Raw genomic sequence first — 11,788 nt, forward strand, 5'->3', positions numbered from 1 at the left:
TTTTTTTTGAGATGGAGACTCACTCTGTCACCCAGGCTGGAATGCAGTGGTACGATCTCAGCTCACTGCAACCTCTGCCTCCCGGGTTCAAGCAATTCTCCTGCCTCAGCCTCCCAAGTAGCTGGGATTACAGGCACGTGCCACAACACCTGGCTAGTTTTTGTATTTTTAATAGAGACGGAGTTTCACCATGTTAGCCAGGGTGGTCTTAAACTCCTGACCTTAAGTGATGCTCCTCCTTGGCCTCTCAAAGTGCTGGGATTACGGCATGAGCCACCACACCTGGACTGTGTGATCTTTTCTCACCCAAAACATATTCTCAATGTTAAAAGCACTGAAAACACACTGTTGCCTCAGGATTTTTGCATTTGTTGTTCGTGATGTAAGGATGACCCTCTACTCTGCTATCTGCATGACTTACTAGCTTTCTACCTATTCCCTTATCAGAAGAGTTTGCTCTGACTAGTCTATTTAGAGCACAGCCACCATACAATCACTCTCCACATATTTACCTCATTTATTTTACTTCTTTTTTTTTGAGACGGAGTCTCACTCTGTAGCCCAGGCTAGAGTGCAGTGGCGCGATCTCGACTCACTGCAAGCTCTGCCTTCTGGGATCACGTCATTCTCCTGCCTCAGCCTCCCCAGTAGCTGGGACTACAGGTGCCCGCCACCATGCCTGGCTAATTTTTTTTGTACTTCTTTAGTAGAGACGGGGTTTCACTGTGTTAGCCAGGATGGTCTCAATCTCCTGACCCTGTGATCCGCCCACCGTGGCCTCCCAAAGTGCTGGGATTACAGAGGTGAGCCACTGTGCCTGGCCTATTTTACTTCTTACACCACCTAATATCGATCTTTACTTGTCTGAATCCTCACAGTGAAATGTAAGCTCCATGAGATCAGAGACTGTTTTTGTTCATGGTTGTATCCTTGGCAGCTAGCATAGAGCCTGACATATAGGTCCTCAACTTTTGACGAATGAAAGGTTAGAACCCTCTCATCCTCCACAGTGATTATCTGTGACCTTTCTCGTGAGCTCTTTCACCTCTTTGCCATCACCCTTGCCGCACTCTTTGGTGTTTGATCTCCAAGCCTGTGCAAAAACTTCCACTTCTTAACAGCCCTGCCCCACATAGAGCCCTCCCCTCCCCACCACATGCTCCCCTTCTCAGAAAAAAAACAAAGAAACAGCAATGGCCACAATAACGGGAAGTAATGTTTTGTTACTGTTGAAACTGAGTCTTGCTCTATGACCCAGGCTGGAGTGCAGTGGCACTATCTCGGCTCACTGCAACCTCCGCCTCCCAGGTTTAAGCGATTCTCGTGCCTCAGCCTCCTGAGTAGCTGTGATTACAGGCGAGCACCACCATGCCCAGCTAATTTTTGTATTTTTAGTAGAGACGGGGTTTCACCACGTTGGCCAGGCTGGTATCGAACTCCTGACCTCAAGTGATCTGCCTGCCTTGGCCTCCCAAAGTGCTGGGATTACAGGCATGAGCCACTGCACCCAGCCTGGGGAGGTAAAATTTTTACAACTCATGATTCTGTAACCACTTGTGATTTAGAAATCATATTCTCCTGCTTTCTTTATACCTCATGGGACAACTCTGCATAACTAAGGGTATTCTCGATTCTTCAATAAGAAGAGACATTAAGTGACTTTACAAAATCATGCATCTTGTAAGTTGTAGCATTGGCATAACCTAACCTTTCCAGGGTCCTAGTCAAAGCTTTGTCCTCAAACTCCTAACTGTGACCAAAGATAGTCAGTGGTGAAGGCTATAAAAGTCAAGCACTGACCAAGTGCTTTCGAAGTATGAAAATGGGAGAGATCCTATTTGATGATGGGATTTTGCCAGGGCCTGTCTTAAACTTCAGCAGGATCCTAAGGGGGCCCATATGTAAGGAGAGGTGGCCGGTAAGGCAGTTGAGGCCTTGTATCTTCATTGAGAAATACTACCTTTATTCATTTTTCTTGGAAGAGTTGTTGATAAATTACATTACCATTATTTAAAATCACACTGAGAATACTCTTCAGAAAATTTTAAAACCTGTTTCCAGCATTGAGTTCTTTTCATTGGGAGCCATTTGCTCTGCTTGCCTACCTGGAATTGTGTTTGGGCCACCAAAGAAGAGCCAGCTAACACTGCCTATTTGAAGCTCTGGCCCTGGTCCCAGGCGCGACCTCGCTGTTCTGAACACGCCACAGTGGGTAGAGAGCAGGTGGAATTCTCTAACTTGTCTTTGGCTGGTTTTCCAGCAAAAGTAAAAAACACAAGGCCCTGTAAATTGTACCAATTTACCCCTATCTTCAGGACCTGGTAGATTTTAAAAGTATATCAAAATGCCTCCCAATAACAACACTCCTCCTAGAAGAAAGGGCCTGAGAAAGTGTCTCAGATAAGGGAGAGAAAAAGTCAGGGGATATAAGCATAAGCCTCCTAGCGGCCCTGCTGGGGGAATCCAGTGAGCTGAAAACAGGTCCTTGGTGCTGCCCTCTAGTGTTCTGTGGTGCTCCTGCAAGTACTGGCCTGGGTCTTCAGCTTTGCCATGCTTAGTAGCAGCAATGCTCACAGCAAATATTTACAGAAAGCCCACCAGGTATTGAGCAAGAACTTAATTATTTTGTATGTAATAACTCAATAATTCCATATAACAACATTACATTACAAATGTCCCTTAAATCTCATTTCATAGTTGTATAAACTGATATTTACTAGATCCTTTAAGTGGCAGGGCCGGTTTTGAATGCAGATACGCAGGCTACAGAGCTGGAGCTCTTATTACTCCTTTATATTCCTCATCTCCATAAAGGGTGCAAAATATAATTATTAACAAATTAATGAACTCTGTACATCTAACTGGTAGTATTAATTGGTATTACAGATGTACTTACCTATCATCTGAGAGTCTGTTTAACCAAATTACTCACATCTGTGGGAACTGCACTATTATTTCCTTTATTAATATCTCCTACCATACCTACATCATCTCACTTTGCACACTGCACTATAAGGCTCTATTTCCTTTGATAAATTAGCATTATGAGGGCAGAGGCCCAGTCTCACTTTATCTTCCAGGTGCCCCAGACCTTAGCATTGCAACTAAGACAGGAAATGATCAATTAACTTTATAACAGATTATAACTTACTGCTGAGCTTATAGTTGGCCTTGATGTTGGCACTAGAGTATAGAAATAAATGTGCTATCTTATGAAACTGTTACTGTTAAAAAATAATTGTGTTGGTATTACATTTTAATTGAAAGTCCAATTCCAATCCATCTTCCCCAACAAACACATGCACAATTTCATTTCAGGCAAAACTGTACTTAATGTAGCCAGTTCTCTTGAAGAATTACTGCCTCATAAATGCAATGTAGTAATAGTCCCAAACTGAAAAGAATTCATGACATCACTAACTGGTAAATGAACAAACTGTGGTGTATCCATACAATGGCATATTACCAAACAATTAAACTGTTATATTAATACACACAACAAGATAAATCTCAAAAGCATGCAAAGTGAAAGAACCCAAACATCAAATTTAAGTTATTGTATGATGCTATTCATATGAAATCCTAGAAAAGAGAAAGCTATAGTATTTGAAAGCACATCCGTGGAAGCCAGGGCCCAGGAGAGGGAGAAAACGATGAACTGCAAAGGGCATAAGGAAATTTGAAGGGTGATGGAAACGCCCTTTACATATCATGATCACGGCGGTGGTTACACAATTGACTGCAACTGTGAAAATTCACAGAATTGTATGCTTAAAATTTGTAACTTACTAGATAGAAATTATAACTCAATAAACGTGACAGAAACAAAAAAATACAAGAAAAATTAAAGGCTTGATTTCTGATCTTCTAAGCACAATGGAACTGTGCTGTCAAACATGTAGCCACATATGGCTATTCAGCATTTGAAGTGTGGTTACTCAGAAAAGGGGTGTTTTAAGTACAAAACACACATTGGATTTTGAAGATTTAGTTTAAAAAAATTAAAGTAGCTTATTAATTTTTTTATATTGATCACATGTCCTAATTGTATTTTGCATGTATTGGGTTAAATAAAATATATTAAAATTAATTTCACCTGCTTATTTTTAATGAGGCTACTTGAATAAGTAACATTACATATGTGGCTTCATTCTATTTCTATTTCATAAAGACATATAAATGTCTTTTTTTCCCATCTAATATGCTGCTTTAGATATTCATCTAATACTCTGCTTTAGACAGAGAAAAATTCTTGAGCAGAAAAAAGATGTAAGAGTTGAGGTCTCTTGTCGAAGCTGAGGCTTGGGAAAGAAATTGTGAAGGAGGGAAGCATACAGTTAGCATAGGTTTGAGTGACCCTTGCCCAAACACCAGCAAGCCCTCACTGCCCACTGCAGCTGAGTGCAGCCCAAGGGAGATATGGCAGGCTGCCAGTTTCCAACTGAGGCCAAGTCTCCAGAGCAGAGTGGATGGGCTGAGAGAAGGCATTCCCACTGTGAGGAGTGCAGACGAGGAGAGTCTGCAGTCCCAGAGCCCAGTGGATCAAATTAGCAGAAGAAAGAGCCCAAATTCACAACCAGGTGGGACCAATTAAATCAGAACCAGATGCCTGAAAAAGGTCTGCTAACTAGCAACGCTGCAACCACTTGGAGAATGCAGAATCTCAGTCTTTCCTGGAATGATTCAGAATCTGCACTTTAATTAAAGTTCTCTAGGTGATTCTTATGCCCATTAAGGCTTCAGAAGTACTGCCTTAGAGAAAGGACCTTCTTTCTCAGGTGGATACAATTTAGGGAGCAAAACAGCTAGAAGAGGGAAGGGGACAGAGAATGGCCTGCTATTTAGATATGAAGCATCTTTTAGAATGGAAGCTCGCATCGATATCAAAATGGCTTTCAGAATAAAAATCAGTGACTCAGCAGGGGATACTGGGGCTGGTGCAGGCTGAGGGTTCAGAGTTAGGAATGACAGAGCAGGCCTGTCCACCAGCTGGGAGCCCTAGTGAAAGTGGAATAAAATAGGTGGCAATTGCATTTATAAGAGAATTAGGCACGAGTTCCTGCACTTTAGGAATAACATTTTTTTTATCTTTGTGTAGGTTTATATTTAACCTATTATCTGGAATTGATTATCTAACAGGACTCAATAAATATTTGAATTGGAACGTAATCAGTTTCAAAACAAAAAACTTAATTTGCACTTCAAAAGAATTTCTACCCCCTGCATTTCAGAAACCTGTAATTTAAAAATTGTTTTGATTGTGCATTTTTTTAAAGCTAGGCATGGAGTTTGCCAGTAATAATGACCATAATTTTGACATTATGTCAGACAGCCTCCTACGTGTTTAAATCTGTCTCGCTTAATCCTCACCAGAACAGAATAGGATATACATATTACTCCATCCATCTTATAGATGGAATAAACTAAAGCTCAAAGAAGTCAACAGTCTTCGGGCACACAGCCAGTGTCTGTCAAGAGTCAGGATTTGAACACATGCAGTCTGGCTCCGAACCACACATTTCTGTCTCTATTGACTGATTGATTAAATAAAATGTCTCTAACCTCAGTGGGGTCATTTGCGGTAAGGAAGAAAAAGAAATAAAGATATAATGAGTTCCGAAAGGGAAAGGACCTTATCTCTTTCACTGCCCCATCACCTCTGCCAGAAGTGACAATAAGAGCCAGTCAACAGAACGGTAGACATCCCTCTCTGACCAGCACATCTGGGGAATGAGAAGCCAAGTAATTTCCAGATGTAAGCAGTATCAGGTGGTCAAAGCTCTTCAGAGCAATCCAAGGCGCCTTAAACTAATTTTAAGGAACAGAGGGCGCTCACTCCTCTTTTATCTTAACTCAACCACGCATGACTCTGCTCGGTTCCGAGAAAGGCAGGGGCTTCCTCCTCCGCCAGCCTTTGGCCGTTGAACGGACAGACCTACAGGTCAGGACTTTGCTCATCTCCCAACTCCCTCTGGGAGGAGTCGGGCCGCCTGGGGTGGAGGATAAATGGTGCTCACTTCCTGAAGCGGCCAGGCTGGAGATGGGGGGAGGGGACGGGCGGAAGGGGGGAAGGGGGGAAGGGGGGAAGGGATGCTGACTCTGAATCCACGCCTGACAAATCGTTTGCAGTGATTCCCTAACGCAAAGTTTCCAGAGCTGCCTCCCCTACATATTTTAGCTTCTAGAATCGAGGTTTAACTCTCACTACGCTTTACACGGCCTATTCCCAGCTGCAAAGGTGCCTCTTCTGTGCTCCCTTCCCAAACTTCAGTCAACTCGAAAATGCAGAAGTCTCCCTCATTCTTCTTTCACGCGTGAACCCCCAACCCGACCTGCAGGGCGGGTCAAACTCTCCAGACAAGTGGGGACAGCGGTGGCTGGCCAGAAAATGATCTTGCTCACTAACCTGGAATCTGTGGCCTGGATCAGAGCCGAGGACTTGCAGCAGCCGCGTTCTCCACCCAAGCCGAAAGACTCTGGGGGGAAGGGGCGGGACCAGGGGAGGAGGAGGGTCAAATTGTCCAGCACCGTAGGAGATCCAGCAGATTCCATGGGTGTGGTCACCAGCGACCCCTCAGGTGGTAAGGGAGATCGAGATAGTTTTTGAGGCTGGTCGCGGTGGCTCACCCCTGTAATCCCAGCACCCTGGGAGGCCGGGGCCGGCGGATCACGAGGTCAAGAGATTGAGACCAGCCTGGCCAACATGGTGAAACCCCGTCTCTACTAAAAATACAAAAATTAGCTGGGCGCGCCTGTAGTCCTAGATACTCGGGAGGCTGAGGCAGGAGAATCGCTTGAACCCGGGAGGGGGAGGTTGCACTCCAGCCTGGTGACAGAGCGAGACTCTGTCTCAAAAAAAAAAAAGTTTTTGAAGGTAGCAACGCAAAGCGGTTCAACTTACCTGATGAATAGCAAATCCGGAGGCTTTTGAGAACACCAGGCCAGAGATGACCCTTGTAAATTGTCTGCAGTGTACTGTAGCTTTCCAATATCATATCAGAGTTTAATTACACTGATAATACACCTGTACTCCATATAAACATATTAATTTAAATGTCTAAATAAAAACATAAAGTTATACGAGTGAGTAAAAGCCCCTTTGCATAATGGCATGTTTTGCCAAACGATCATTAAAATTCATTAATTTAAAATTACATGTATGTATGTATAAAGCTGTGTGTGTGTATCTGTAATTTTGACCTATATAACTAGAAGACAATCTTTGTTTTTATTTAGGTCTTCTGAATACATGTAAAGCTTATAGTCTCAGAACTCTAACTACAGGGTTTCAATGTCAAAGTTCCTCCCTAAGGAGACTAATTAGATGAGTGTCACCTTGCCTTAGAAGGTGGACGGCGGAGGGAGGTATAGAGAAAGAAAGGACTGGGGTGTCCAGATAAAAGTCTGGATGGAGGATTGGGCAATAGGGAGAGAGCTGGGTTAAGTATCAAGAGATTTCTCTCAACAGTCCCTAGGCGAATGAAAGGTCATTAGAATCTCGTAAGTGCGGACATGTGTCACTATTTCAGTGAGTACCTCATGTCCACAGGCTTAAGAAGCCCTACGAAGGATATTTCAGATCATCCTTTGTGTAGCTTTCTTCACAATGGTTTTAGGTATGGCTGCCTCCATATTGCCCATGGATGACGCTTCAGGTCAAAGCCTGCTTATGTTCTGAAATTCTCCTGGACACCACCCTGCCACTGGCCCAGCCCACATTTAAGTCCCTTGGAATACAAAATGGTATGATTGACACCCAGAGGGATAGAAGTATTGGAAAAGGGATGGAGAAGCCCAACCCAGAGTCTCTTCTCGGGCCATTTTCTAAGAGATGATATAACTGGAAGTAACTTATAGGCTCCATAGTCTTGTCAGCATAGGGCTTCATTTCTGGGGCTAGTAGGCTCAGTTAACAAAAAGGATGTTGGCTGGGCATGGTGGCTCGCTTGTAATCCCAGCATTTTGGGAGGCCGAGGTAGAAGGATTTTGAATCCAGGATTTTGAGGCCAACCTGGGCAACGTAGTAAAACGCTGTCTAAAAAAAAAAGAAAATTGCCAGGCATGGTGGTACGTGCCTGTAGTCCCAGCTACTTGGGAGGCTGAGAGGTGGGAGAGGATCACTTGAGCCTGGAAGGTCGAGGCTGCCGTGAGCCATGATCCTGCTACTGCACTCCAGCCTGGGTGACACAGTGATAACCAGTCTCAAAACAAAAAAGAAAACAAAAAACAGAATAAAAGACTATTTCTCAGTGTGCAGAGTTTTCCTTTTTGTTTGCTAACCAAGGCAGTTTTTATTTTCTCTGTAACTAATTTCTCATCTTGAACAGGGAGATTGGGCATTCTGATGGTTGAGAAGAAATGAAGGTGCTTGGCAATAATTCAAGGGGTCTCGAAAAGTTAGATATAAATTTACCATATGATCCATCAAATCCATTCGTAGGAATCTACTCAAGAAAAATGAAAACATATCCATGCAAAGATTTGTACACAAATGTTCATAGCAGTTTTACTCATATTAAAAAATAGGATCAACCCAACTATTCAACAAGTGTTAAATAGATTGAAAAAACAAGTGGTATACCCAATACAGTGAGTATTAGTGCTATTAGTATTACTATTATTAGTATTACTAGTATTAGTATTACTGTTAGTGTTAAAAGGGAACCAAGTATGTGGATTCAGAGGCTTGGTGGGGTGATATGATGCATCCAGTAGGACAGGTTTGAAGGTAATGAGGGCACAGATTTGCTGGCAGCCCCAAGTTCCTGAATACTCAGAGTACTTGCAGTTCTAGACTCAAGACCCACTGCTGCAGTTCTAGACTCAGGGTGGCATTAACGGATCCAGCCTGTTATTATAACAATACTCAATATGTTAAATACTCAGTATATGCCAGGAATATTGTTTAGTGAACAGGTTAAGGTGTCAAGATTTCTTAATAGCACTAAGTGGATATCGACATTTGATAGGACAGAGGTTTCAGAAAAAGCAAAAAAGACCATGACAAGGGTCACAGAACATTCTCACAGCCAAATAGTGACAAAAAATACAAACTCAGGAGACAGATTTTCTGTGAGTAAATCTCTAATATACTCGAATATATTTTCTTTGAGGAAATCTCTTATATATTCACAGGAGACAGACTTCCTGTGACAAAATCTCTAGTATATTTTTTTCAGTACAACTTGTTTGAAAGCAGTGTTAGATGATTCTTGTGGTCAGAAATGTTTCTGCCCCTCTCATGGAAAACCCTCCTTAACTCATTACTACCAGCTGGGAACTGACGGGAACAAAAGGAAAGGAAAAAGTAGATACTGCAAGGCCGAGATTAAGACTCAGAGTAGTTTATGCTTGAGAATTCAGGATAGATCTAACTGGATTTTCTGAAAGATAATTGTTAACATCTGATTAAAGGAAGAACTTCAGTAAAACCAAATAAAAACAAATTTCAGTGAGAAACATTTCTTGTTCTAGAGACTTAGGAATGTAGTAGATACAAGCCACCAATTTTGTTTTCAGATGCTTCTGATCATCAAACATGGACCCAATTAATGTATGCTTTTTCTTTCCTTTTTTTTTTTTTTTCCTGAGACAATCTCACTCTGTTGCCCAGGCTGGCATGTAGTAGCACGATCTCAGCTCACTTCAGCCACAAACTCTCGGGCTCAAGCGATCCTCCCACTTCAGCCTGTCAAGTAATTGGGACTAATAGCACACACCACCATGCCAGCTAAATTTTTGTGTATTTTATAGAGACAGGATTTCACTATGTTGCCCAGGCTGGTCTCAAACTTCTGGACTCAAGCGATCTGCCCACCTCAGTCTCCCAAAGTGCTGGGATTACAGGTGTGAGCCACCATGCCTGGCCCCATCTTTCCTTTGATATTTTATATTTTCTTCCTTCCTTTTAAAAATTTATTTTGTTCTTTCTTTTCAGCAGACACATATTAAACTATATATGTCACATAGCACAGTATTTAAGATGGTATTTAAGATGGTATACTCTGGAACCAGTTTTGCCAAGATTCAAATCCTAGCTCATTTACTTACCATCTGTATGATTTGGGGCAAGTTACTTAACCTCTCTTGGGCCTCAGTTTTCCTATCTGTAAAATACCTACTGCATAGAGTTATTGTGAAGACTAAATATGCAAATATATGTGGAGTACTTAGGACAGTTCCTGAAACACAATAGATCGTCAATCAGTGAAAGGTAGCATTATTAACTATAATGAAGTACCAAGCATTTGGCAGGGCTCTGGAGTAATATCGATGAATAAAACATGAATTTTGCTATGCGTATATTCACGTTCTAGTCAATTTGAAGAAAATCAAACTAGTCACTTAAATATAGCTTTTTGTTTGTTTGTTAACTATTATCTCATTTTCTCTAAATCCCCTCCTGGATAATCCCATCCACTTTGCTAGCTGACAAAGTCCTAACATTAACTACATATCAGTCCTCTTTTGGGCTTCAGAGTCCATGTGAATAACTCACAGGTAGAACAAAAACAAGATGTTGTAACCTCAGTGGACTAATCTGGTTCAACTTTTATGTGTCAAAGTTGTGAGCTGTTTTTCAATTGCCATAGCCCCCTGGGTTAAAGGTCACATAGCCTGAACATGCCCAGATAAACCAAGCATGCAACCACAGGTGGAACTCAAGTGCTCAGACTGAGGAGTAGGGACTGAATTAAGAAGGGACATCATGTGGCAGAATTCAGGATCTAATCAGATCGAGCCCTTGCAACACCCCAAGGCATGATCCAATCAGATGATGCCTCCCAGCATCACCTCATTGCAAGATCCAATCAGATCATACCTCATTAATCATTTCTTCTGTCTCCTTGCTGGTCTACTTGCAATAAAGCTTTGCTTTTCTCAAAAGGTGCCATGGTATTGGCTTGTATGTATGTCAAGAGGCAAGCCCATTGATTGCTCAGTAACAGTATATAGTATTAGTGTTTATTTGCCCACCAATTTGTTTATTCTCCTTTATTACTTATCTTGATGAATGGTACAACTTGCCTTTTTAGTTCCCTTAGAAACAATGAACTCCTACATTCTTTCCTCTTCCTCATCCTAACATTCAATTTTTGCCCTTTTAATTTATCCTTTTGAAGAAGTTTTGTCCATTTGATTTATTTCTCTCCATCTTTACTGTCACTATCTTGTACAGATGCAAGTAGACCATTCCTATAGTCCACTAATTTGTCTTTTTTATTTTAGCCTGATTTCTGTTAAAAGACTTTTTTTTTTTAATGAGAGTTTATAGACATGTAAAATGAACACATGCTGAAGATTTATTTAGTTAATTAAGGAGAGAATCCGCAAGATAGTGTAACCAACCCAAAGGAGAATTTAAAAACACACATAAACATAGGCGATCAGAAAGACTTGCAATGAATTTACAAAGAGAGGAAAACAAGTCAACATCCACAATAGAATCATCATATACATGTCTATTTGAGACAATTAATTTGCATTTCTATGGGCAAAATCACTTCCATGATTTTCAGCTCAATATAATTTACATAATAAATTGTATTAAGCTCAAAGACAATAGAAAGCTAAGAAAACTCAGAAGAGTACACCAGATGAGTAAGCATTTTTTTATTTTAAAATCTTTCATACTTTTTCTTCTAAGATTCCATCTACAGTGACTATTTGACCAGTTTAGAATACAAACAAATATACTCCACTGTATTTATTATAACCTCTCAGCTTGGATTTTTGAGGAAAAGAAAAACTTCAGTTGTCTGAGATGGGTATGATAAAAATGTGTGGC

General features: G+C 41.4%; 1 protein-coding gene across 2 annotated transcripts in view; it reads right to left on the reverse strand.

Annotated features, from left to right (window-relative positions):
* Positions 1 to 6,497, reverse strand: part of TRIM6 (tripartite motif containing 6) — a 16,453-nt gene extending 9,956 nt beyond the window's left edge. The window contains exon 1 of one of the 2 annotated variants that reach the window (XM_017887313.1): positions 6,407 to 6,497. The gene's annotated coding sequence lies outside the window, so the exon portion shown is untranslated. The remainder of the gene's footprint in view (positions 1 to 6,406) is intronic. The other variant, XM_017887314.1, reaches the window with a different exon arrangement.
* Between the last annotated feature and the right edge of the window lie 5,291 nt (positions 6,498 to 11,788).

The sequence above is a fragment of the Rhinopithecus bieti genome, unplaced genomic scaffold (assembly GCF_001698545.2).
Source record: "Rhinopithecus bieti isolate Rb0 unplaced genomic scaffold, ASM169854v2 scaffold_17182, whole genome shotgun sequence".
Taxonomy (NCBI): domain Eukaryota; kingdom Metazoa; phylum Chordata; class Mammalia; order Primates; family Cercopithecidae; genus Rhinopithecus; species Rhinopithecus bieti.